This window comes from Ischnura elegans, chromosome 5 (assembly GCF_921293095.1).
Source record: "Ischnura elegans chromosome 5, ioIscEleg1.1, whole genome shotgun sequence".
NCBI classification, from domain to species: Eukaryota; Metazoa; Arthropoda; class Insecta; order Odonata; family Coenagrionidae; genus Ischnura; species Ischnura elegans.
The window spans coordinates 48,590,702-48,615,601 of record NC_060250.1 but is presented as its reverse complement, the minus strand read 5'-3'; the positions used below and the strand labels follow the sequence as shown (position 1 = coordinate 48,615,601).

Below are 24,900 nucleotides of genomic sequence, written 5' to 3'. Positions count from 1 at the left end.
CAAAAAAAAATCCTTCCATACGGCTTTAAATGGCGGGAAACCAAATAATAAAGTACTACATACTTTGAATGTGTCGTCAAAAAAGCGAAGACGGGTGAATATTCCAGCAGGGACTACATAAAGAAGGCTCCATTCCGTCCCTTATAACCTTGATTTATTGATATTTTTGGCCACTTCGGGCGCTTTCAATGTTTTCAAAAAATCCCCGATGGCGCCACGATGATTACTGATCGATCTATTTATTCTCAATATTTACAGTGGAGCGTTTCCAATCGCGACGAATCGCACTGAAAAGTTATGAAAACGATAGTTTTTGCCAACATTTTGGTTTGGATTCCTAATTATAGCTTATTCCCTCAAGATATTCGGATCGCTAATCCATCAGAAACGCGGATGGAGACTTCTGTAAACCCAATTGAATGCGATGAGAATATCTTCAAGAAGTGATGTTTGTTATCTATAATTTCATGAAATAAATACTCATACTTTCTGTAAGGGTTTATAATTTAAAAAGAAATCTTAGTGAAGAGTTTAAACTGAAGTGTGGCGCTTTACGGAGTAGAAATGAGGACACTCGGTCAGGAGGACAATGCAAGACTCGGAGGCCTTCGAAATGTGGGTGTAGAGAAGATATAAGAAGGTGAAGTGGACCGAAAGGGAGAGGAAGGACGAAATGCTGGACATGGTGGGTGAGGAGAGGAAGCTCCTTGATGAAATACGCAGGAGACAGAAGTTTGGAGGGGACGAGGAGAGAGGGATGGTAAAAATTCAGGTTAGAAGGAAGAAAAAGGTAGCTGATGCAGGCGAGACGTAGTTGAATGATATCCTGATTTAATGAAAAAGATGCATGGAATTTTTTCCATAAATATTTAATATACTGTACGAATATTTTCGACCTTCAGGTCATTTTTAAGTACAAAGTGAAATAGGTAGTTGAAATCAACAGCTGTATTCATCCGAATTCATCATTCGAACTGTATAAATACAGCTCCTGATTTCAAAAATTTCACATTGGAAAGACCTAACGGTAGAAACTCGTACATTATTTTAAAAATTGTAGAAAATTTTCTATCTCTCTTTTCCATTTATTTAAATAGAGGGAAGAATGCTCGGAGGGTGGTGGAGATGAAGGAAGAAAAAAAATAGTTTACCGATAGAATGAAAGGGAGTATGCCTCACTATGAATTGGAGAGGAAGATGCAACCTGTCAGGAGAAAGAGGCGGAGATGACTCGAAAAACGCTCCACATAAACCTACCTTAATCGGTGGAATACTTTAATAATTATGTATTCATGTTGATCAAAGCTTAAAAAATCACTTTCGGCGGAATCGGAGGCCTCGGAAATCGTTCATGGGTTTGTGCCAGGCCGAAGCGCACTTTTAGAACTATGTCTAGATCGGAATTCGTTTGAAGAGTTGGCAACGTCTGACTAGACTGAGAACCAAGTTTTAGCTGGTGAGATGGTTTGCCCGTGAGTCGCATATAAGTGAATTGGGTTGGGGTCGAGAGGCTGGCTTTGATACAGGTAACCTCGATTGGATCCAAGAGTGATCAGGCCTATTCATCGGAGACAAATTAGTGCTGCAAGTAGTGAAATGTATCGTCAAAATAAATAAATTATAAGGCAGGGTGAGCCCTGTTAATCACGGAAGTACGCCATATTCTATATATGGACATATTTATATGGGAATGGGATATGGGAATTCGTTTTTCCCCCGAACCATAAAGGACTTTAATAAACGCTAGTCCCAACCTCGTTAGAGCACTTCATTTTTTTTTGCTGTAAACGGCTGGTGTCCTAACACCCCCTGCCACACACCTTTTAGGCGGCTTACGGGGTATTATGTAGATGTAGATAAATGTTTCATTTTTTCCTTGATGCGATTTGGCGACTGTATGTAGGACCTATTTTTACGAGGAGAAGTTTTATGTGCCATTTACTTTGTTGTAACTAGCCCTCAGATTCCCCAAGGGCTCTTCCCTTGGTGTTCCAAAAGCCATAAATTGGTTTCTGTCATTTTTTGCCATTTAAATTAGTTTCATCTAATGTAGAGGACATTATATTTTTTAACAATTGGATTAACACATAGAATTCAAAATTCTTCAGATTAATTTTATCTTTCGATTCACAGTTTCCAGAATATCACGGTTTGAGCAAAAAAATCTTCCATTTTTTGTTTGAAATCATGGATAATAAATTTACTTGACTGTAGGTTGTAATAAATACCGACGTTATTAGTAAATTAGAGTGTGAGTTTGAAATTGAATACCATTTGCAGTGGGATTGCTTTGAGAGTCTTGGAGAACATTCATACAAAATTTTCAATTTATCTTCTATAAATATATACTTAAGGTTAAGATATATAGACAAAAAATACGACGGATGCCGGGCTTAAGAATTGAAACAAGTTAAGAGTTCACGATAACCATGTACATTCGCCCTTGTCTTTAAATGTTTATCACCAAACTTAAGAGTGCCATGTTCTTTGATTGGTCATGCCACGAGCAGACGGCCAGGAGGGGTAAATAACGCCAAAATTGCCTCTAGTAAATTATGAACACCCCTTTTAACAAATTTTTATATATCTTTCGTAAGATTTCAAGTAAAAACTGTGGTACAATTTTCGATGCAGAACAGTAGAGAAAAATCACTGAACTCAGGAGAGAAAACTGATTTTTATACGAGGCTGAATTAATTACACCTTGAACGAAATATGTCGAGCAGGTGATGTAGAATGTTAAGAGGTAGAAATAGGGTGAAAGAGGAGAGGGGCTAAGTGTCCGTTGCGTTTTTTGAAGCTGAGTCAAACCAATATTAATATTGATGACTTTTCATGATGACTATGGAACATCAAAAATGGCTCAAACATAAGCTCTTTCATATAAGCACAAAACCTCCCATTCCATTCATAGATCATCTAATTTGAAACAACCGTTTGAATGGCGGTAAAATTCACAGTAAATTGCATGAAAAATATCATCGGAATGCGAATCACAGAACATAGGCTCTATGAGCATAATATGCTACGCATTGCGATAGTAGTCTCAACTCATTGTTTATGACTAAATGAAACTAATAAATGCTTACAAATATGTATTCATGCGTTTTGTAAAACCCCAGGTAAAATTACTTAATGTAGATCCTCAGTTTTGAGGGAAAATTATTGAAAGCACACGACACTCATATGCATATGAGTTAAATAGAGATGATCGGGATGTACGAGGCATATTCATAAAGTAAGGGCCGTTTCGTCACAGGAAAAAATATATTCACATGAAACACATTTTATTGGCACTTTTAGGTGGCCACAGACCTACCTGTATCTCACTTCTCTATATAATCGCCGTTCACTTCTAAGTATTATTCGTACCACTTCATCAACTTCTTTAACCCCTCTGCATAGAAGCTCGCCGCCTGAGAGCTGAACCAATTGACAACGCCATTGCGTTCGTCTTCGGTTTCGAAATTTTGTCCACCGAGTCACTGTTTCAAGTGCAAGATGAGGAAGTAGTCGCTATGTGCAAGGTATGGACTGTACGGTGGGTGGTCAAAGAGTTCCCAACGACAATATTGAATTTGCTTATTGGTTTTGAAAGCAGTGAGAGCTTGTGGATTCATCCAATTGGTTCAACTCTCAGGCGGCGAGTCTCAATGCAGAGGGGTTAAAGAAGCTGGTGCAGTGGTAGGAAAAATGCTTAGAAGTGAACGGCGATTATGTAAGTAAAGAAGTGAAGTAGGTTTGTAGCCAACTAAAACTGCCAGTAAAATGTATTTTACATGAGTATATTTTTTCCTGTTACCAAACGGCCCTTACCTTAAGGATATGCCTCGTATATGTGACACAATTATCAAAATACTTCCAGTGTTGTCCACGGAAAATAGCCCCCTCGACTATTTTCAAAACTGAAACGAGGAGTGCGTCATGTTGTGAGGGTTACAGTAACGATCAGCTAACCGTGACTGCGCTCCGCGAGTATGACGCGTGTTGATTAAAGCAGAGCGTGAACGTAATCCGCAATTAAAGTAAAATAAAATTCCTCAATAATTTCGCAATTACACGGATACATCTGGTTATTACCAGTAATATCTGGATTACATTTTCTCATACGTAAAAATTTTGGATGTTAAGAAGACGCATACCTCCTCAACGGGTCTTTTTTACTGACGTATTACTCGTAATGATGCATGCAAAGCATATAAATTTGTAATTAATTGATTGCCAAAATCACTTATATGTATTTATTTAGTTATTCATTTTTATTATATTTAAATTTCGTTTATTATCATCTGTTGTTTTTTAATTTTCATGGTGATGAAAAAATAAATAAGGGATTGTTTGAGAGGGGATGTTAAAGGAAGATGAAGATATTATACTGAAACTCTAACATTACTGATTAATAAATTGATTGCAGAAGAACAGAAAAGTCCTAAAAAGGGAAAAGGGGTGCAATAAGTAATAGCTTTGGCACGATAGCGTGAAACTCTTGTAGTCAACCTGAAATTTGCAGGGCAAGTAGAGTTGACCCTGTTCAACATTTGTCTTTTTTCAATTATAAAAATATATCTGAGAAAATAATGTAAAGATATAGGAAAAATTTTCAAATCCGAGAAAAATTCGAATTCTAAAAACGGTGTACGTGCTGTCGCAAGTTTTAAGCGAGTAATCCGTCAACAAAAACGACCGATCGAGCGGGAGGTAGGTCCATAGAGGGCTATAGTTTTTTTTTTAGATTATACCGTCTTATCGACTTGAAGCATATTAATTGTTATTGAGCTAAGCGCTCTTGAGTGACCTCTGCATGCAAAATGATCAAACCATTTTTTTATCGCATCGATGGCATTTTAAGGGGATGAAATCAAAAATCCGAGAAAAATTAATGATCCTTACCATTATGTATTGGTTTATAACCGCCTCCCAGGGGCGTAGATTATATCTGAAGTCCCTCGAAATAAGAAAAACTTTTATCCCCTCGGTTGTGAATCACGCGCCTCTATTCGTCCACAATCGCCATCGTATATCCTTAATTTTTTGATTTCACGCTCATTCTTAATATAATACATCATAGGGTGTCCTTTTTTGAAGGTACTTGATCTAACATTACGCTGATCTTGCCCCCATCCCTAGAGAGATATTTTACACATTCCACCTCCCTGGGGCACCGACATCATAATATTTTATGAGCATCAGTATTTTAACAAAAACCGTTTCGATGCAACAGAAAATCGCAATGCAAACTTCTGAGAAATCGGCGATAACCTGCATCTGGAGAGTGGCGCGCTCTGTCGACAAGTAGATGGAACTACTCGCGTCTTTTGCGCTGCCAAATATAGACGGCGGAGACGAGTAAAAATGCAAGGGGACCACGTGATCAAATGGACCTCTTCCCACGCGCTCACCCCCCCCCCCCCCCCCCCCCACTCACGCATCCCCCCAAGAAGTCCTCCCTCCCTCCCCTTACATTTAAATAGCCTCCTCTTCCTCCAATCCTGCGAAGCCACTAGCGCAGATACGGGTGCATTGCAATCGCGGCAAGTCTCTCCTGTCGATCCGTCCCACGATTCGATATATTGCTCCTGGAGACCGTCGAGTCGAAAGTCGGATTTACACGTCGAAACAAACCGCATTAACTGTGGCTCAAGAACGGCATCTCGCTGCATCTCGTGCACAGGAGAGCGCCAATGCGCTTCGTGATGGCATAAGTATAAAAACAAAAGAAGTGGCAAGTGCAATGGAGAAATTGTTTCATCTCCCCGATTATGTTACAAAATTAAATTAAAACTTGGCTTACACTTGATTCCACATAAGTAATAACTTGAAAAAAGCAATCTGTAATTATATTATTTCCTTGCGTAATTAAATCAACAATTTCCGCTTGCAGTAGCGCATACTTCGACCAAAGTTTAACTGCTTTCACTACGTTATTAGATCTAATCAAGTCCTCATTCGATTCGTGCTCTCTTCATAATACTTCACAGACACTGCCGTCACGTGCGAGTCGAGCTAAACGGTCGACAGATATGGAAGTCAGCTTGGACATGTAAATTTAGCCTAAGACTGTAAAGTATTTGAAGAAGGCGTCTTCATATGTCTGATGCGCCAATTCCTTTAAGTGTTCCTTAAAATATTTCCGCAAACTTATGCACAAAGTCATAAGATTTGCGGTGTATCTTGCGCACGGGAAGTGTTAAGGCAATATGTCACAGTCACTTCAGATGCATTGCCCGGTGCATCGCTCGATTGGTATATTTGTTGCACCCCTGCACTTCCCCCTACACAGATGCATTTACAAGGGCTAGGTCACCCACTTCCTTCCCCTTGATCTGTGGTCTAGTGTATTTATAGACTCCTCTCTCTATCGCGTATCGGGTGTCCTTCAACTTCATTTGGCGCGCAGTCTGATAGGGCGTTTTTTTTATTTTACGCCAGCTATTCTATCCGAGCGGACCGAATAACCCAGTAAAACATGCATAACTTTGATGATATTGTAGACGTAATTTTTTCCTCATTTCAATAAATAAATTCCCTCAAACTTAAAAAATAGAGACAAAAATTGAAAAAATATCAAGTGTATAGTTTTCGGTGGTAAAATTTGCATAATATAAGTATAGGTGAATAGTTATCATTTGTAATGTATTATATCTATACATCTCGATTCGAATACTTCCACACTCGACTTTTATACTGGTGTCAATGTCCATTTCTGTAAAGAAATATACGCCATGAAGAGCTTACGATGAATTTTTTTCCTCGATGGTTTTCATAAATAAATGCAATCGCAACATTTACGTTAAATTATTTTATCGTCCAATGAAAGCAAAAATGTTAGTAACAGTAACTGGCGGGGTCATTAGCAGAGAAGACCGAATACAACAAAAAATTGATTGCATCAGAATAGGAGGAGGTTCCCTAAAACGCAAAAATACCATCCGGATCGGAAAGCGGCTGTTCACGATAATTCGCAGATATAGCGTAAGATTAAAATAGATCCAAAGACAGCTTAAATTCGCCAGATCCCGTGCTTTGCAGCAATGCGGACACTTGAGTTAGTTCCACGTGCCTGTTAGTCTTCATGATTTCGAGGGAAATGTATTAATGGTTTCACCCCAGATCTCCGTCTATCAATCATTTCAAGCTGGGTTTCATCAAGATTTTCGTAAGAAGGTTATCGGATGAAAAAATGAAAGTGCTCTCTTGTCTGACAGCACCTCGAATACACGTTTTGTATTATTAAGGCTTGACTTATATTACCGAGTTTAAACGTATCTCTTCACCCTTAATGCCGTTCATAGCTTTCATAAGAAATTAATTTTGTCAGTACATGTCAAAACAAAAATATCTCGCTCAGACTGCCTCAACGCCTAAAAGCAAGGATCACGAGAAGACGAGGCGCCAAAGCATATTTGAACTTGGTCAAGGGTGAATTTTTTGGTATCTTCAAACACATTCGTTGTTCACTTGAAAATCAAAGAAGACCGGTATGGCAGAATATATAACTCAAGAAAAGTTGTACAAGATTCTCCTTCTAATTCAAGAATGTATAATTGGCTCGTCTGTCGTACTACGGGCAAGGCTCTACCCTCATCTATGCAAACCAGCTAGGATCCATATAGCGGTAACAAAAAAGGGTTTGCACCTAATTCAACGCTTTCCTTACAACGTATGAAACCTAAAACTAATGAGAGGATAACTACCCAAAATATTTTTATCAAATTTAAGGATTCATGCATCACATTTTAGCATTTGAATTAATTACAGATAAAAAGGGTTTAATTTCACGGCAAAATGTGTTCACAGATGTGTAGAGGGAAGTGTGTAAAGGAGAAGACCTTTTTTATTGTTTAAACAACGAAAACTTGACATTTCCATCTAAATACTGCAAATCATTTTAATTTACATAGTGAACATGTAGCTTAGAGGTTATTTTCTCAAATTAAGAGAATCATCCAACAGAACTCATTTGCTGTCGTACTTACTGCTAAATGCTAGTCGTGTTCGTCTTGATAGGCCACCGTTTAGACATAAATGCATGGCTTGTTGCGGCGATTCACGGCGAAGCGTTTTGACTGACTCGTCACTACGGCTGATCCTTTGTTGAAAGCAACAGGAAATCACCAACTAGATGCTTAATAAAGGTTATTCATTTATTAGCACCGGAATAAAATATTGGATAACAAACCTGGCAAAATAAACAGCAAGTATTTCCACACGGTCGAAAACTTACTGAAGCACACATCAATTGACATAAATCATTGAATTTTGGGAAATTTCCCCCGCCAGACTGCTTACATCAGTACTTTGAATACACGTGACAAGTCATTAACGTGGATAATTTCCACTCGCGGTCTATCGCAAATCTTCGGACAATTTCCCACGCCGGACTGTTTACATCAGTACACCTAATCCTTTGAATACACTTGAAAAGTCATTAACGTGACGTCATTATTCAACCGCCGAATGCGGGAATGGAACCCTAAACATAGCCCTCTGCGGGTTAATACCTTCTCTCCTCCCCGCTGATGATTGCCTAAGGCAATCAAAAAACCTGTGTAGGAGATATTTTTCCTCTGAAGTGTAATCGTAATTATTATGTCATGTCTTCAGCCATATTCATTTCACGGAGTTATGCTTCTGGCACATGAACCGATTTTGGACGGCGGGTAAAAAACCGGCCAATATTTATTGGTTGAGCGCCGCTTGCATGAGTGCCCGATTTTTACCGGTCACTCGTTTGTTCATCGTGATAAACCGATTTTTTATCGGCACCGGGTCGTGGTTGGTCAGTATGCAAGCTTCTATGCCCTCCAATGGTCCACACTTTAGGAATGTGGACGGCCGGTTTTTCACCGGTCGTCCAAAATCGTTGTGCGTGCACGGAGCCTTAGAGAGAGGTGTCAAAACAAAACGGCGCCACTTTCACGCATTTCCTCAGTAATACGTGTACGCACCCCGACCGCAAACCTGCCGAGAAAGTTTTGCTGTTATTATTTACAGTGTTAATTTATTTATTTATAGTGTAAGGTACTCGATGAAATTCAGCGGGTTGTGACGACTAATTTATGGCTACATAATTATGAAAGCGGTCGTTTATTATTTACAGCAAGAGCTAGGAAAACAGTTTCAATTGTGAAAAATATTTGAATGCACATTTACCTCTGGTAGGTATGCTAAATTTTTATAGTTCAAATAGGAGAAAATTTGTTTGATTTAGAGCTAAAAACACAATCGCCCGATGAAAACAAAGCCCAGATGAGCTTTGAAAAATATTTCACTTCAGATTTCTTTCCCCGCCAAATGATAAAATGTTTTGCACAATATTTTGAGTGAGAGTAATTTTTAAATGAAAAAGAAAAGATATTTGCGCGGAATCCGTGCCTTTTTTATGGAAGACAAAGTATTTATATATGATAAAAACAAAGTTTTTCTGAGTCTCCACGAAACACAGGAAACGTCATTCAAAAATTGTTACTCCATATAAGAGAAGGGCAAAGGTTGCAAAGTCGAGTTGGCCAAGAAATAAAAGTCTCTCTCTCCGACTGTTGCATTGTCTCATTATACCAAGCTAACGTTGTGCCGCAGCTAGTACGTTTGAAACAGAAATAAATAATCTCCCCTCTATTTCTGTGCCGAGCATCCGATGCTCATTCATCCCTATTCCGATATCCAATGCAATGCCCATCGTGCACTTTCCTATTGATACATCTCCTAGATTTTACATTTCACGTCAAGTCCGCCGTCACAGATTTCAATGAAATTTTCAACTAACAATTACACCTGTCTCATTTGATGATAGGTAAAATATTACGTTCAATCATGCAATACTTCTGAGATACAGGCATTTGTATGACCCTAAGACGCGGCCTTCCACAGCGTGAGTCAGCATTCCTGGCAACTTTGAGGCGTTGCATCTCCGCAAATATTTGATTTATAAAACAGAAATACCACTCTGACGTAAACTTATTGCCTTTGCTGTTCTAATTATCAAAATAAAAATGTTTTACTATAGTATACCATCCTATAAGGTTGTTTAGATAAATTCCTCCAAAAATAGCTACATAAATGAACACCTCGAAAAAAAGATATGGTTTGGATACATATATCTGGAAATAAAACTTTGATAATAGTTATATTTTTACATGGCACGAACCTTACTTAAACTTTTTTAGAATTAAATAAATGTTTAGCGTTTAATTGCTTTACAAATTAAATTTAAAGTTTCCATTATTTGCAAAATCACCGAAAATTGAAATTTTTATGTCCCTTTTTACAAACTAAAGACTCTCTAGAATTTGTTTTTTTATAACAACTAACCGGACCACTTTTTTGGATATTTAAAAAACTTTATCTTGTTTTTCATCGCCGGTACATTAGGCCGCTTGAATTAAAAAAAAATTGATGCCAAACTGAATCACATTGCGTAAAACCTCCCCGGAATTCCAACGGTTTTATGCATTTTTTAACTCGTCGATTATGATAGTATATATTAATTGAATGTTCATCACCAATGGTAACGTCGCACACTATCTTTTCGAGTAATAATCCAAGATAAATTTTCTGACGAAATCCGAGTTTTTCTGCATTAAATCAAAATTATATAGCTTTTCAGATTTTTAGAGGAGCAATGACGCCAGCGAGTGTTGTTCTCGAATGACGACGATGTAGGAAGCGAAGGGATTCCGTCCAAGTTAATAACAACAGAACGACGCGTCGTTTCCCCAGTTTAAGCACGCGATATAAGTCCATTCTCCACGGAATGCACTCAAAGAAAGAAACCTTTCAGTGCACCTCTTGCAGTGCCCAGCGATTGCATAATGAGAGTCATTCGTAGCAATATTTATAAATTTTACTTTCTGGTGATTATTTTCTGTCACTAATATATCTGTTATCCACACATAAAAGTGAATGAGACCGTATTGCATCCACCCGCTTGCCGCGGCGCCGTACTCTCCGCCGCCGCCGGCCAGAACCGGAGTCGGCCGTGCGTTCGAAAAAACGATTTAAAATTCGGGGTTGCAAATTGGTGCAAGGTTTGACTTTAGATTCACAATGTAGAAGCTTCAAAGAACGACATGATATAAGTTACTTAGTGTAAGCCGGTGACAATGTCTACTTTTTTTCTACGTTTATGTAAATAAATGGGTTGAAAACAGGCTCCGCCATTTTGTTATGTATCTATGGTTATTGATGAAACAAAATCTTTAAAAACCTTTCAAATGAAAGAACAAGCAGTGTCAATTAAGATGGTATAACAGTTTTGTCGATAAAACTATTTATAAAACCACTGCACGAGGATAAAGTCGGCAATTTTCAGAAAAAATCGAGGGTGGTCGTTTTTCGCTAAATTTGCTCAACTTTGTCCTCACATATATTGTTAAAGTGAAAACACAGGACCAAAATAATCGGTGTAGTTATGCACAATTTATTTTAAAATGTGTATGCGAAGTTTCAACTTCCTAGCTCAAAAAAATCGATTTTGAGGTTTTGGCCAGCTTTTTTCGATTCTAGGCCACTGTGCGACGTGGCGACAGTTTTCAAATGCACTCATATTTCGAAGAAGCAGGCTTTCGATTGACGCCCGTGTCGTATCTTAAAGTGATTGTTTTTTTTACTGACATTTGAGCTTTAAAACTTTCAAAACGAAAATTCATCGCAGTCATATTTAATTCCAATGTGGAATAGAAAGGAATTTTTATGGGCTTAGAAGTGCTGATTAATCACAGCGATCCAGTGTCCTCCGCGGTAATACAACGAACAGTCTTACCAGCTCGATATTGCTCCGTCAGTTGAACTCATATTTCTATCTAAGGCCCTGGAGTAACGTCTCTTTATCTTATGCTATCTTACGAGAAAAACAGCCTTTGGAGATCCTCCGCGACTCGGCAAAAGAAAGGAAACTGATGTTAAAAAGGCGTTGATAACCACCTAAGTGGGTCAAAAGCAGAATAGAAAATTTGAAAGTCGAATGACATTCAAGAGATATTTTGGCAACAGATGGAGTTTTTCTTTTTTTGTTCCAAGGCCCAAAGAATGGGATTTCGGCCTAAAAACAAAGTGTATTGGCCCCTTTAGGACCCCCTTGAATGACTTTCTGATAGGTGGTATGCATATATCCGAGGGCAAGTTTACGAAACAAATACGTTCATTATCCATGGTATCCGTAATAATAGGAAAATCTAGGTTGGACGGAAAAATCATCATCACATTGGCCAAATTATATTTTTGTGCCCCAAACCCAATATTTGGCTTAGCAACAAGAAAGTTCGGAGTCATTGTGGTCGAATTACCCTAAAAAAGAGTTTTTTCAATAAGTCTCGATTAATTCCGTTCCGTTAAGACACGCCTGCCTTATACGGCGCCTGGACTACAAACTTCCACAATGATATGGAATTGAAAATAAATTCCAGACTTACCTAAGGCAAAAATTCTTCCCACTTCAAAATGGAGCATAAGCTTATGTTATTCTTATAGATTAATCATAACTAATACATATCAGTGCCGCAAAAGTGAGGAGATTGGGTCAAATATTGAAGAAGCCGGGTAACCAGCGGTGATGGATGATGCAAGACAGAACCATTCGAAAGGCATATACAAAGAGGGCATTCTGCATGAGGAATAATCAACTTACATCCTAGAATTCAAACAAATAGAAATAAGAAAATAATTCATTGTATGCTACATGTGGAACATATTTCCTTATACCAGAGAATTATGACGTTGACTGCAGCATATAAGTCAAGAAATACGATTAGGTTCATTCATATGTATTTGGTCAGTCGATTGTTAATATTCGTGAATTTTTGAAGGTCTTTTCCCGCGTGGCGGCTCTAGGGTCGCCCGCCAACATCTCCACTGCCAAACCCAACTGGGCCATATTATTTCCGCATGCGTCCCCCTGACCTCTTTCTTTCTTTCAATTAGAATTCGCCCACGCACTGTCGCGTCGCCACTGACGCAGGAGGAGGACCCAAATTTGTGCGGAAGCCCAGCAGAGATCCCGAATCGGAAAAACTCGCCAAAAAGCATTTTCCATTTTTTAACAATACACGCAGTATGCTAATTTTAATCATATTAACATAGTACAAATTTTTGAATGATATTTCATTGCTATCGAATAAATTTAAAAATATTCTGAGGTAGAAAATGTTCTCTTGGTTCATTTATAAATTACTGTTAAAGAATATTTCTATCTAAAACAACAGTGATCATAAGATAGAAGCTTGAAAATATCTAATTCAATTTTATCGGATCGGATATGATTCAAATCGTCTATTGCGGAGAGAACTGTAGATTCCATTTAGATTTTTGGAATATTTTTTTAACAAACGCTGAAATAATTCAATTATTTCAAATATATTTTTTTAAACTTTAAAATCGGTCTTACTGGATGAAAACTTCGGAAACCAATCTAAAACTGAAAGATGCATGCTATACTATGAGCGATATTAACCTATGTCAGCTTTTTTTACTTTTCGCACCACTCTGTGGGGCAGCTCACCTTCAACGTCCTTAAGACACCAGACACCCTTTAAATTTTCATTCAGTTTCCTCACGGGGATTTAGGCCGAACGATAATGAACAGAATGGGAAAAGAACTCATCCGACTCTAATCACCCCACAGCATACATGCATACAAATGCACGATGACTGAACTAATCAGGCACAAATATTTTATCTAAAGTGTACGGACACTTGTGGTCGTCTTAAATAAATTACTTTAAAAGTGGAATAATACAACTCATTCCACAGTGCATGATTTGCCAAGAAGTTTTTTTTAGCGCGGAGGGTATTTTTCCAACGAAGAATCATCGTTAAACCACTCATCAGGGTAGCATTTAAATGTTTCTCGTGTCACGAGACTCACATTCTATTTCCATCCTTAATATCATATCCAGTGGCGTGTCGTTATTTTTAGGAAATTCATCATTGCACTAAATTTAGGGGATTACCATTTTTCTCTAGAATATTCTTTCTTTCTGCCTTCTTCTCTATTGAATCCATTCTATGTACAAATGGACACCGTTCAAACTAGCAAAACTCTGTATACGTTGTCCTGCTTGCCAATATTTCGTTATCTCAGCGTATACATATAAATCACTAATGGAAAGAGAAACAGTAGTCCAAATTTTCTCACGAACTCTAAATGCATTCCGACTGGAAATGGTGTTAGATGCCATACTAACACATTATTTACAATGAAAGTCGCAATCTCTATTTATTTTTATTTCGATTGCTACAAACGGTTTCCTAGAGAATATTTTTCTGTGGGTTTCAAAAAACGTTTAGAGGTTTTACCTAAAAACGTAATTTTCATCAAAATATGAATCGTAAAAGAAAATTGATTGAAAGAATGACAAAGTTAACATGTTATGCTAATCGTTTAAAAAACGCAACCTGTTGGCTTAATGGGAAGTAGGTACATTTATTATAAAAGTTTAAGTTGCTTCATTGAAACCAACACTTAAATTTGGACCACATAAAGCCGTTTGGAATAGACATCTCGCGATGAAAATAAAATCTCGCGACATATAGTAGTTATTATAATAATAATCGTTTGATAAATCATTGAGAAAGATAAGGCAAAAAGTAATCTCAATTTTAATCCTGTAACATCCAAAGTCCGCAGTTACATGTCGATGAGGGATAAATGACTTCTGGTACGAATTATTTTTTTCAAGTGGTGCTTACTCATATTTTAAAGATATACTAAATGAGTAACTGAAAATAGGACTTAATTAAGATGGAAAACAAAGGACCTGGTAATCAACAAATAATATATTTGACCCAATTATGTCATAAATACATATGAGGAATTGGTCAAACTCTCTCATATTGAAACTAAAGTGGTTCTATTATGTATCATGTCAAAACAATGAAAGGAAATACTAGAACGATTCTACTCTATACGATCCAGAGTCGCTAAGCTAATTAAGGTTCGGTTCAGTTTGGTGTTTAAAAAGCTGGTTTCCCATTCCGGAGGTTCGATTTTAAAAACCGGCGAAGATTACCCATACCGGACTTTTCATACGACCGCACGATCTATGATCGAGTGCTTTACTGAGGGTCATTCAAGGATAGTAGTCCGTCCATTGGATGGGGAATTAAGCCGTCTTATTCGCATTTTCAAGCCGTTATTTTGACGCCTTTTGTTCATAACATGTTAATACCTCCGCCGCGTTTCTCTCCAACCTTCCTGACCTCAGCTATCGCTCACCTTCTACAAATTCTATACCTTTCCGGCCAGCCAGCTAATTCCCGTTACGTATGTAATTTCAATTTTTTGCTATTTTTTTCCTTCGATAAACTGGGCCATTAAGGAATGATGCGAATACCATCCAAACAAACAGTTTTCCCCTCCAACCAAACTTCCCCTTCCTCCTCCAAGAGAGAGAGGGGGGGCCGTGGGGTTTTCTACTTCGCCCCCTCTCCCCTCCGGCTCCGCCCCCCCTTCGTCCCAATTTACTCCGTCTGAGTCTGGAGCAGAAGAAGAGAGCTTCTCGAGATTCGGTGCGAGAATCCTCGTTCCACCGCGAACCGGTGGCCACCGCCGCCTCAGAGACTGACGGGAAAGATCCGCGTTGTGCATCACGGTGCGTCGTGCAGCGAAAGGAGCAGACGAAGAAGGGTGCTAAAAGTGTGCAGACACAAGGAGGAGGGAGAAACAGGATCCTCGGAGGGCGTAAAGTACATAGATCGAAGGACCTTTCGGAGGGCACGGAGAAGACGAGGTGGGAGAAAAAGGGTCCTTAAAGAGAGCAGAGGAGGGAGAAATAGGACCCTCGGAGGACACTTCAAAGGGCGATCAGGTGAGGAGGACCCACATGAACGATGTGTCGTTCACGTAAAGTTTACGCTGAAATTGAAAAATCTTGCCAAACTACAAAATCGGTTTTGTTACACTTCTATGTTAAATCTCCACACAACCATTCACGAATTATGGACATTTATGGATAAACGTTTGGGCTAAAATATGATATCATTTTACAAAATACTTTTCCCCATCCAAATTACGGTTCACATTATGGTATTTCATAGATTTTATGTTGTTTTCAGCGACATAATATGAATCAAATATTAAGCATACGATAAACCATTTACTTACGCAGTCGTAGATGTAACGCATTTGATGCAGCCTGGTGAGGTATAGTGGTTTTACAGATTTACTCGTAAGTGCACATTATTGCGAACATCCCACAGAGGAGAATTTATTGCCTTGACCAGAATACCAAGCCGGAGGAGGATCAGGTCGGTGTAGTGGCTAGAGTGATGACTTCCCACCCGGTGGGTCCAAGTTTAAACCTGGACAATGCCAGAGATTTGAACGTGGTATGGTAACGGGCAAACTTTCTTTTCTCCAAACTAAAGTGGTTCCGGTGTGAACATTTTCAAACCAATTTAAGGAAATTCTGAAAAATTGTAACGGCTCAGAGTCGTTTATCTAATCGGGAATGAGGTTGCTGCGGTTGGCAGTGTTGGCTTCCTATCCCGTGCGTCCCATTCCGAAATCCGGGGAAGGAGAAGATTTTTCATACGACTGCCCAATCTCTGCATGAGTGCTTCACAAAGAACGCATCAAATACAGTACTCCGTCCGTCGCATGGGACGTTAAACCGCGTCCCCTTGGCGCCTTTCGGTAAGAGCAGGCAAATTCCGTAGCCGGCTTACTCTGCACCCGTCCCTCCCTGCCCTTTCCTCATAGCGAAAATGACCTCAGCTGTCGATCGTCTCCACCAGTTACAATACAATTCCATAAAAATCCGGATCCCAGGATTTTGAGCCAAGTAATCGATCGTTTCAGCTATGCATCTTTCTCCTCAATGAAGTTTTGTTGGCTTTAAGGGAAAGGGTAATTTAAGAGTCTGAAAATGTATGCTGCCGGCTAGCCCGTGGTTATCTCCTTGAGTGACATTTGTGGTAAAAGACCAATTCGCGGCTTCAATCCCGGTTCTGTGGCACAAGTTTTACCTCCTGTGACATTGTATGTCTGGTTGTATAAGAAATGTTGTCCTCTAAAGCTAAAAAAACTCCATTAAAAGGAGTTGCCCCCATAGCTCAAATAACTGAACACCTGGCTGTACATTCAGAAGGTCCTGGATCTAATTCAGGTCAGGGAAAATGATTTTTCCTCTGTGTAATTTTTGCTCATAAGAGGTTGCGCAGGAGACGATTTTGGGTAGTGGTGTAGTCTTGAATTCTCTACAAGCCGGTTGTGAAAGGGCATAATCGGCGGGAAAGCGATTACAATTTTCGGCGTTAACTTTAGAAGTTTTCATAGTGACTCAAGGCCATGGGTCGCCCATGCAATCTTTGGATACCTCCCCAGCAAAATACCTGTATTATATGTAATTCGGACAGATTAACATCATTCGTCAGTTCCATAATAAAATATAAAACACCAGTAGTGATTTCCAAACTTTAATAGACGATTGCACAACCGATCATGATTTCATGAGAATAACCTAAAATAACCTTGAGAATCAAGTAAAAGTGTCAAAACCATGGTCTGTATTGGAGCTGTGTATTAAAATGTAGCAATTAATATCGGTGTTTAATATTTCATCGTGGACAGATCGTACTTACACCACGCCAAGCCTGAAGCGATATCATTATTTCTTCAGAGATAAAAGAGTTAAATTCCTCGTTCCTTTTTTTAAATATATTCACCGCTTGGCTGAGTGAAGTATCGTTATTGTAACTAGTTCATTGCATCCTAACAAATGACAGCTTCATACAGGAGCATGAGTCGCTGAAATTGCTAATGGTGTATGTTAACATTAAATTAACCAGAAATAGATATGCCCCAAGACTGAGAAAATTAAGAGAGAACTTTATCCAGTAGTGCACTCATTGGTTAAGTTATCCTCTCGAAATGTTCCATCAATACTTTGAATTGGACCCTTAATTGTCGAAGTCGAAGAAGTTTTAGCATCGCCGGAAGTAACTCTCTTGGGCGGCCCGTTTTTGTAGGGGGCAGCAGTACGGGTGCAGTTTCCTCTCCTTTCCTCTCTCCATCTCTCTCGGAGGTAGGGAATTCCCCGTCGTTACGAGAAATGCTCGCCGTGGCCACCCTCTCGGGTTTCCTGGCAACAGTCCACCCTTCGCGCGTTTAAATGTGGACAGCTTCGCATGATGAACCCAGGGTGCGCGTTGCAAAGGTGGCTTGACCACGACATACACTCGGTAAATTCCGCTCAAAAATACATTCCAGCTTTTCATTTGGTCCGCCCACTAGAAACCAAGAAAGCAATCGAATAATCAAGTCAAGCTTTTGCTTAGCTTAAGTGGATAAATCAAGATAAAACAAGAAATCAAAATTCCAAAGAAATTATCAAGGAAAATATCATCGAGCTGGTTTTACGATTGTCTTAGGCAATCATCACCGGGGAGAAGAGCAGGTTTTAACCCGCCAAAGACTAGGCTAAGGCACTCTTGATTTCCTTGACCTGGCCCTGACACTTTATTGAAAATTGATCCTCATAATTACCTAAGACTATAAAAAAAATCGATTTCGCAGATATTTTTCCTCCCAATTTTAATTGATATTTGGGCATCTTCGGATACATTCACATAAGGCAATTAGTCGCACAATTTAATAATTCCAAACATGGCCATCCAATAAAACGAACATAATACGTTAGACGCGATTAAATTCAATACGCAATGACTTACAGATATACATGATTTTAAAAAGAACCTTCCCACCTGATTCCTGACGTCAGCACACCAAAACCTTCGAAATCGCGTGACTCCACTGTGACGTGACGTCATTATACAACCGCTGGACGGCAAGCCTAACCGTCGGAGGAATAACATCTGATCTCCCACCAGTTTATAACCGCTCATACAAATTAAAAACCGGTTTCGGACATATTTCTCCATCAAACTTTATTGGCATTTGGATTTTCTACCTTCAGAAATCAATCATTTACTTTTACTGCTCAGTGGAAAAGTAAATTCCTATAACTTCCGCTAAAATTTCTCGGTCTAATTTTATCGTTTCTGACGGAGCTTAAAATAGTAAGGGTCTCATATGGCGTTTCCGCGTTGCTTTGACATATATCGGTTATTAATTGCTCAAGTATTCTAAGTCTAGTGCGTTGCCCCCAGGCTGTAGCGGCATGCCAAACTAATTCGAGCAAAAGCTGCGGTACGCTCTCTGTTCATTCTGTTTCACTGTGTTTACGTATCAGTTTAAAATGGCTTGTGCTACACTTCGCTGCATTTAATTTAATTTATCGATCAAATCGACTTGCGCCTGATCCCATGTGCCTGCTAATTTAGGGAGGGGGTGGCGGCACGGGGGCACGTGCCTAACCCAGACGATTAAAAAATAGACAATATTTTTACTACGGTGATAATTCATTTCGTTTTATTTTGTGTATTACGGAGCCTCAATCGTTTAATTTAATATTCATAACTTTAATATCAAAATAAAGTGAATATTTTCTACAGTAATTGTTGCATTTTGCGTTTAATTTCAAATATGACCTGTCAGACGCTTGTGTCACCCCCAGAAAAAAGTCTTGGATGCGACCCTGCCTGCATACGTATTCGAGGTACGGCTTAACCGTTAGGAATAGTAGCTCTCTTTCAAATTTTCCGCCGATAAATTCCTCAAAATACGCGTAATAAATGAATCCATGCAGGCACAATTTTAACATCTCATAAATGACTTGAGTGTACACAATTTTTTAAAAAGATAACAGCAATTTTCCTACAATGATGACGAAAATTCGCCACTACCACTTGAGAGGATGCATTCCTTTCTCTTGACCAGCAGTCTTTTTGGTGACACATTAATATGCCTTTAAATCTTATGCTATCATCTTTAAAGTTTCAGGATAAGCTGAATAGGCCTATAAAAAAACAGCGAGGCTCTAAGATGACGTTCTCCGTGTTGCTGTGAAAGATAATGAGGCATTGTCAAAATTTACCGGTACCTCAAATATGAAAAAAAATCATCTAAGAAAATGCTACGAGAATCTAAAGAGATACAGGAATATCTACGATACACGGGAATATGATATATAATGCGCAAGAAATTTGCCAGACGAAATAATAAGTTTGATGCGAGCAATATGCCACCAAAAGGAACCAGTCTAATGTAAGGGATGCGTTCCCTCAATTATGGATAATAGTGATAACTACATTTCCGCTCACTTTCAAAATATAAATTTTTCAGTTTACTTCGAATACGATGCTTTCCTTCTCTCCTGTGTTCTTACTTCAGTGTGATTTTCGAACGTCATAGTTTTTCCACAAATTTTTGAGGTACTGTAAACTTTTCTTTGTCATTGGCTTTGAAATGTTAAATAAAAATAAATTTATCTCCATATGTATGTCTTTTAATGTCAATACTATCAACAGGAGCACTAATTTAATTACATCAAGATCATAGTTTATAATATGAATTGTATTAAAAATCAGTCAATGATAGTTTATGCCATTCATAAATAGCAAAAACATTCGCCTTGAAAATGAAGCTTCTATACAGTATTTCAATTTGAAAATATAAACTCAATAGCCCTGTGAAATTTTCAATGGTTTTATAATTTTTTAATTTCGCTAAATAGTAAATGTTTTATGTCTCTTTTTATGCTAATTTCATTAAACTCTGAAAAAAGTTTTCCATTGATTCGGGGTGCAGTAATTTTTAATTACAGGAGGGAATAATAATTTACATTTTCATGTATGTAGGGAGATTTTTTTTCTAAAGTCTTGTTGGCAATCGCACGAAAGTGAAGCAAGTATCTCGTTTTGAGATGATGAAACCACGGAGCAAACGGGAATTCCTCCTATCCATTTTATTTCCGTTCGTGAACAGGATTCATTCATTCGTGTGCAGACGGAAGTGGACGTCCATTGGCCAATAAGATGCGAAACAAAACAATGACGTACAGCGCCATGACGTACGCGTCACGTGACAATCATCCCTAGCGGAGGAATTCCCTCTAGGCTTATAGCCGCCTCAGCCAACATGTACTCAAATAGGCGGATGTTATGTTTACTTGACGCGACGGACGTCATCTTCTAAGATGACCGTCCGTCCCTGTGTGCGTCTTACGAGATCCGGCTATTGACGCGCGGAACTGATATTTTTCCATCACTCCCTGGTCTGTGACTGCAACTTGTTAGTATTCGTGTTCCTGTATTGGTATTGTGTTTGGAGGAGGCGACCGACAGCTTAAATCAAAGTGATTACGAAAGGGAAGAGAAGGAAGGTTGGCGAGAAACCCGGCGTGGGAATTAGCAATTTCTTAAGGAAGTGTTTTTGCTAAAGCAATATACCTTAGCTTTCGAGATACATTATCGATAGAAAGGACTAGATAGTTATTTAACCCCCATTAAATCCAGTAACACAACATAATGATAATATAGCCCCATTCAACTTTATGCAGACTCCTCTACCCCGTTGCTAGGCTCAAGAAAGATCGCGGATAAGGCTATATTGCATTTACATTGCTGTAATTCTCCACCGCGTGTTGCATAGTTAAAGGCATTTCAAAGTAAATTCGATTGGTACAATACTCCCCACACCCAAGAAGTGGGAGCCCATACGTGCAAGCTCATTCATAGGTGGTGATGGCTATTCTATTGTACAAAGTTTCTCAACCTTCTCGTGCTGCCATAAATACTTGAAATTCCTAATTATTTGGATATTTATTTGCGCCCATAGCATGCATTCTCTCACAAATGAAAACTCCATTGTGAGCTCCATCAACTTCCTGTGTTGAATTGAATATTTTATATTCACGGGATAGCATATTGATATTTTCGTAATCATTTGAATCAGAACTATGTCAAATATAAACTCGATTGTTTCTGGCTTTACCTTGTGAAAATCCATTCTGAACAATAAAAAGTTATTTGAGAAACGGGGAGATAAACAAATCGCATTTCGCGAAACACTTATGGGAGAGTGACCACAGGAGCGATTTTGTTCCGGAAATTCTCCACCTTGAGAAAAAGGGAAGAAGTATGGACTGCTTGGAGGAGTTGGAGATTAGGAAGCACATCAAGAACGGAATTTTAGCGAATGAAAATATTTTTAACAACTATTCCCCCCTCTTGGAAATTCCCCTGAAGCTGAGTAACGCTCCAACCCCAACGCAACCCTCCCCTACCAACGCGTATTAGCAACCGGATAAACAACAACAAAATAACTGTTAATATAACGATTTCTGTACGTCTGATGATGTCGCCTCTGCGACGAAATTGGTCGTATTGAATAAATCGTGTGAAAATGTACCATAACTTTTTATTGTTTTATGTCAAATATGTTTGCTTAGGAGATACATAATCTAAAACTTATGTCGATCGCCTCACTCGCCGTATATTCACATCCCTTGGATACGCCAAACAGCATAAAATGCTTTTTGATTTTTTTAGGCAGCCAAAATTACAGCGAGTGTACTAACAAGCAGCCTGCCCTCCGTAGGACTACAAAAGCATACTTGAAGCGGCAGGTGCTATTTTATACGATTAGGGCCTCCTCCAATGCAGTCCCCCAAAACTGAAATATAAAAGAGTGAAACCTGCTTCATAGTTTACCCAAGCGGACTGAACTTGGAAAGAGAGGGCTAATGCACCCATGGTTATTACAAAAGAGACGAAGTCGCAGCCTCCGAGATACACAGGCTGGGACACTACCCAACCACCACTTTTATTTCGACGGCCTACGCGTAGCGCCGTAAATGTACTTCCAAAGATATTTTAATGGCATAGTTCAATAAAAAAATCAAGTTGTAAATCTTGCCGGGGGCTTATTTAATGTGCCAATACAATTTCATTTAAAATTTTTATTCACTAGGAAAAGCATTAGTATTGTTCAAGATGGAATTTTAAGCAAATTACCAGAAATTGATAAAAGGTTTTGTTGCTTCCTTCAGTATTCTTATAGCAAAGGTCGAAAAACAAAAACAAATATACATGTTCGCACGGCTTATATTCTGGGCCGCTTCTCTTTCATTTAAAACATCATTGCATTATTGTATTCAAGGGAAAAATATAACCAGACATGAAGAAAATCAATATATTATGAACGACATGCTACTTTGAACGATGGGCTTATATATGCGATAAAACTACATAGAAGGCTTCATTAGCCATTAGTAGCGATAACTTTATGACTATGATAGTTTACACAGAAAATTTACGGTACGATACTGTTAACAGGTATGATATGGTATTTGGAGGAGGCGACAGACAGTTTCGGTCATTCGCGCCGTGAGGGAAGGGTAGACAGAATCTCGGAGTCATTAACCTACACTTAACGAAAGGCGCCACGGTTTGACATCCCATCCGACGACGGAGTGTGAGGCTTGAAATGTTTTCCACACAACATTCAAGCAGGGATCGGGGGCAGTCTCTGAAAATTCACTGCCACCGCCTGGATTTCAACCCGGACCGACTGGGTGGGAAGCCAGCACTCTAGCCACCACACCAACCCGATCCTATCAATTACTTACCTCCTAAATAATGTTATATGAGCGGGTGAGAAGCAAAGGGGTACAAGTGATTTCTTTTTTCTAAACAGAGTTAGGTACAGAAATTAGGTGTAGAAAACAAACGAGATCAATTAAATATTTGATAGTGCATTTGATTTTCAACTAGATATTAGCACAGGACAGAGACTCACTCGTATCCCATGGCAACCAAGTTTTTGTGTACTTCTTCTAACAATTAACTTTACCTAACTCTGTAGAGAAAATGATCACTTGTACCCCTTGGCTTCTCACCCCCTCATATAAGAACATTTTCACAGTAAGCATTCAACGACAAAGCAGGCCTATTAATTTCGAACATATGACAATCGAAATTCGGCATCTACATCTCGCAAGCTGCGGGCAGGTAGGCGAAGAGGCACCTCTCTTCAAATGTTGAGGCGGCAACGCGAGCGGCGAGACTGTAGGATTGAATCGGGGCCAAGGACTCCGGATTTGGAGGCGACCGGCCGCCGAGGGAGACATCTGGCGGGAAATGCGGGCGCCCGGCGGTATTTCTAGAGACGACAGGGAAGGGGAAGGGTGGAGTGTGGAGGGAGGGAGAAAAGGGGAATTGGAGGCACTGAGAGACGAGGAAATTCGATCCTTCGACTGTCGATTGTCAAACGATAGTCTGTCACACGAATATCACAAGAGAGGATCCTCAAGTCTGCCTCTAAATGTGTTGACACCCACCGCGCATTTAAATTGGTTTACAAAAGTCGCCACTCGCGTCGCTGATGGGCACACTGATCCGACTTTCACGGGGAAATTAGATTAAATTAGAGGTGTTGACAGAAATTTATAAACAGGATGATGTGATCTATCAAATTCATAACTTTTCAATGCTATTCCTCGAAACTACGAAAATATCGAAAAAAAAAAAGTGGATCGCATTGCACTCATCACCGCGCCGCGGACATTTTTGAAAACAAAAATGCGACAGAAGAGGTAACAGAAATGAGCCTTCTATGGGATGGAATTGAGACTCCTCTATGCAGTCCCTTTGGTCTCTCAAGTATCACCGAATAAGCGTAAAATGAATCGTGTCCCGCAGTGGCGTAACAAGGAACATGCTTTGGGGGGAATGGAATGGGCTGGGGTGGCGACCTCCCACCCCCAACTTTTTCGGAAATTTTTTTAAAAGAGACATGCCTGGATATGCATTTTACATCATTTCGGCATTAAAAATTTAACTTTAAGCAGTTGCAGCTATTAACGGTCATAACTAGACAATAGTTTTAAATAACTTTTTTGTTTCTCAGAGGCTTTAGGGGTGGGGGTATATCCCCTCACCCCTACCCATAGTTACGCCATTGGTGCCCTGGGTACGATTTAATGGAGGAGGCCACAGTTCGTGCCGTAGAAACGCAGTTTGTGTTGCCTCTTTGAGCGAATTCTAATCTTCTTTCTCTTTCTC

General features: G+C 39.2%; 1 protein-coding gene across 3 annotated transcripts in view; it reads left to right on the top strand.

Annotated features, from left to right (window-relative positions):
* LOC124158852 (RING finger protein nhl-1) overlaps nucleotides 1–24,900 on the top strand; it is a 62,571-nt gene that overhangs the window by 13,869 nt on the left and 23,802 nt on the right. Inside the window, exon 1 of one of the 3 annotated variants that reach the window (XM_046534228.1) lies at nucleotides 15,489–15,803. The exons of the other annotated variants lie outside the window; for them this stretch is intronic. The gene's annotated coding sequence lies outside the window, so the exon portion shown is untranslated. Of the gene's footprint in view, nucleotides 1–15,488; nucleotides 15,804–24,900 lie in introns of those variants that run through there. 3 annotated transcript variants of the gene reach the window in all.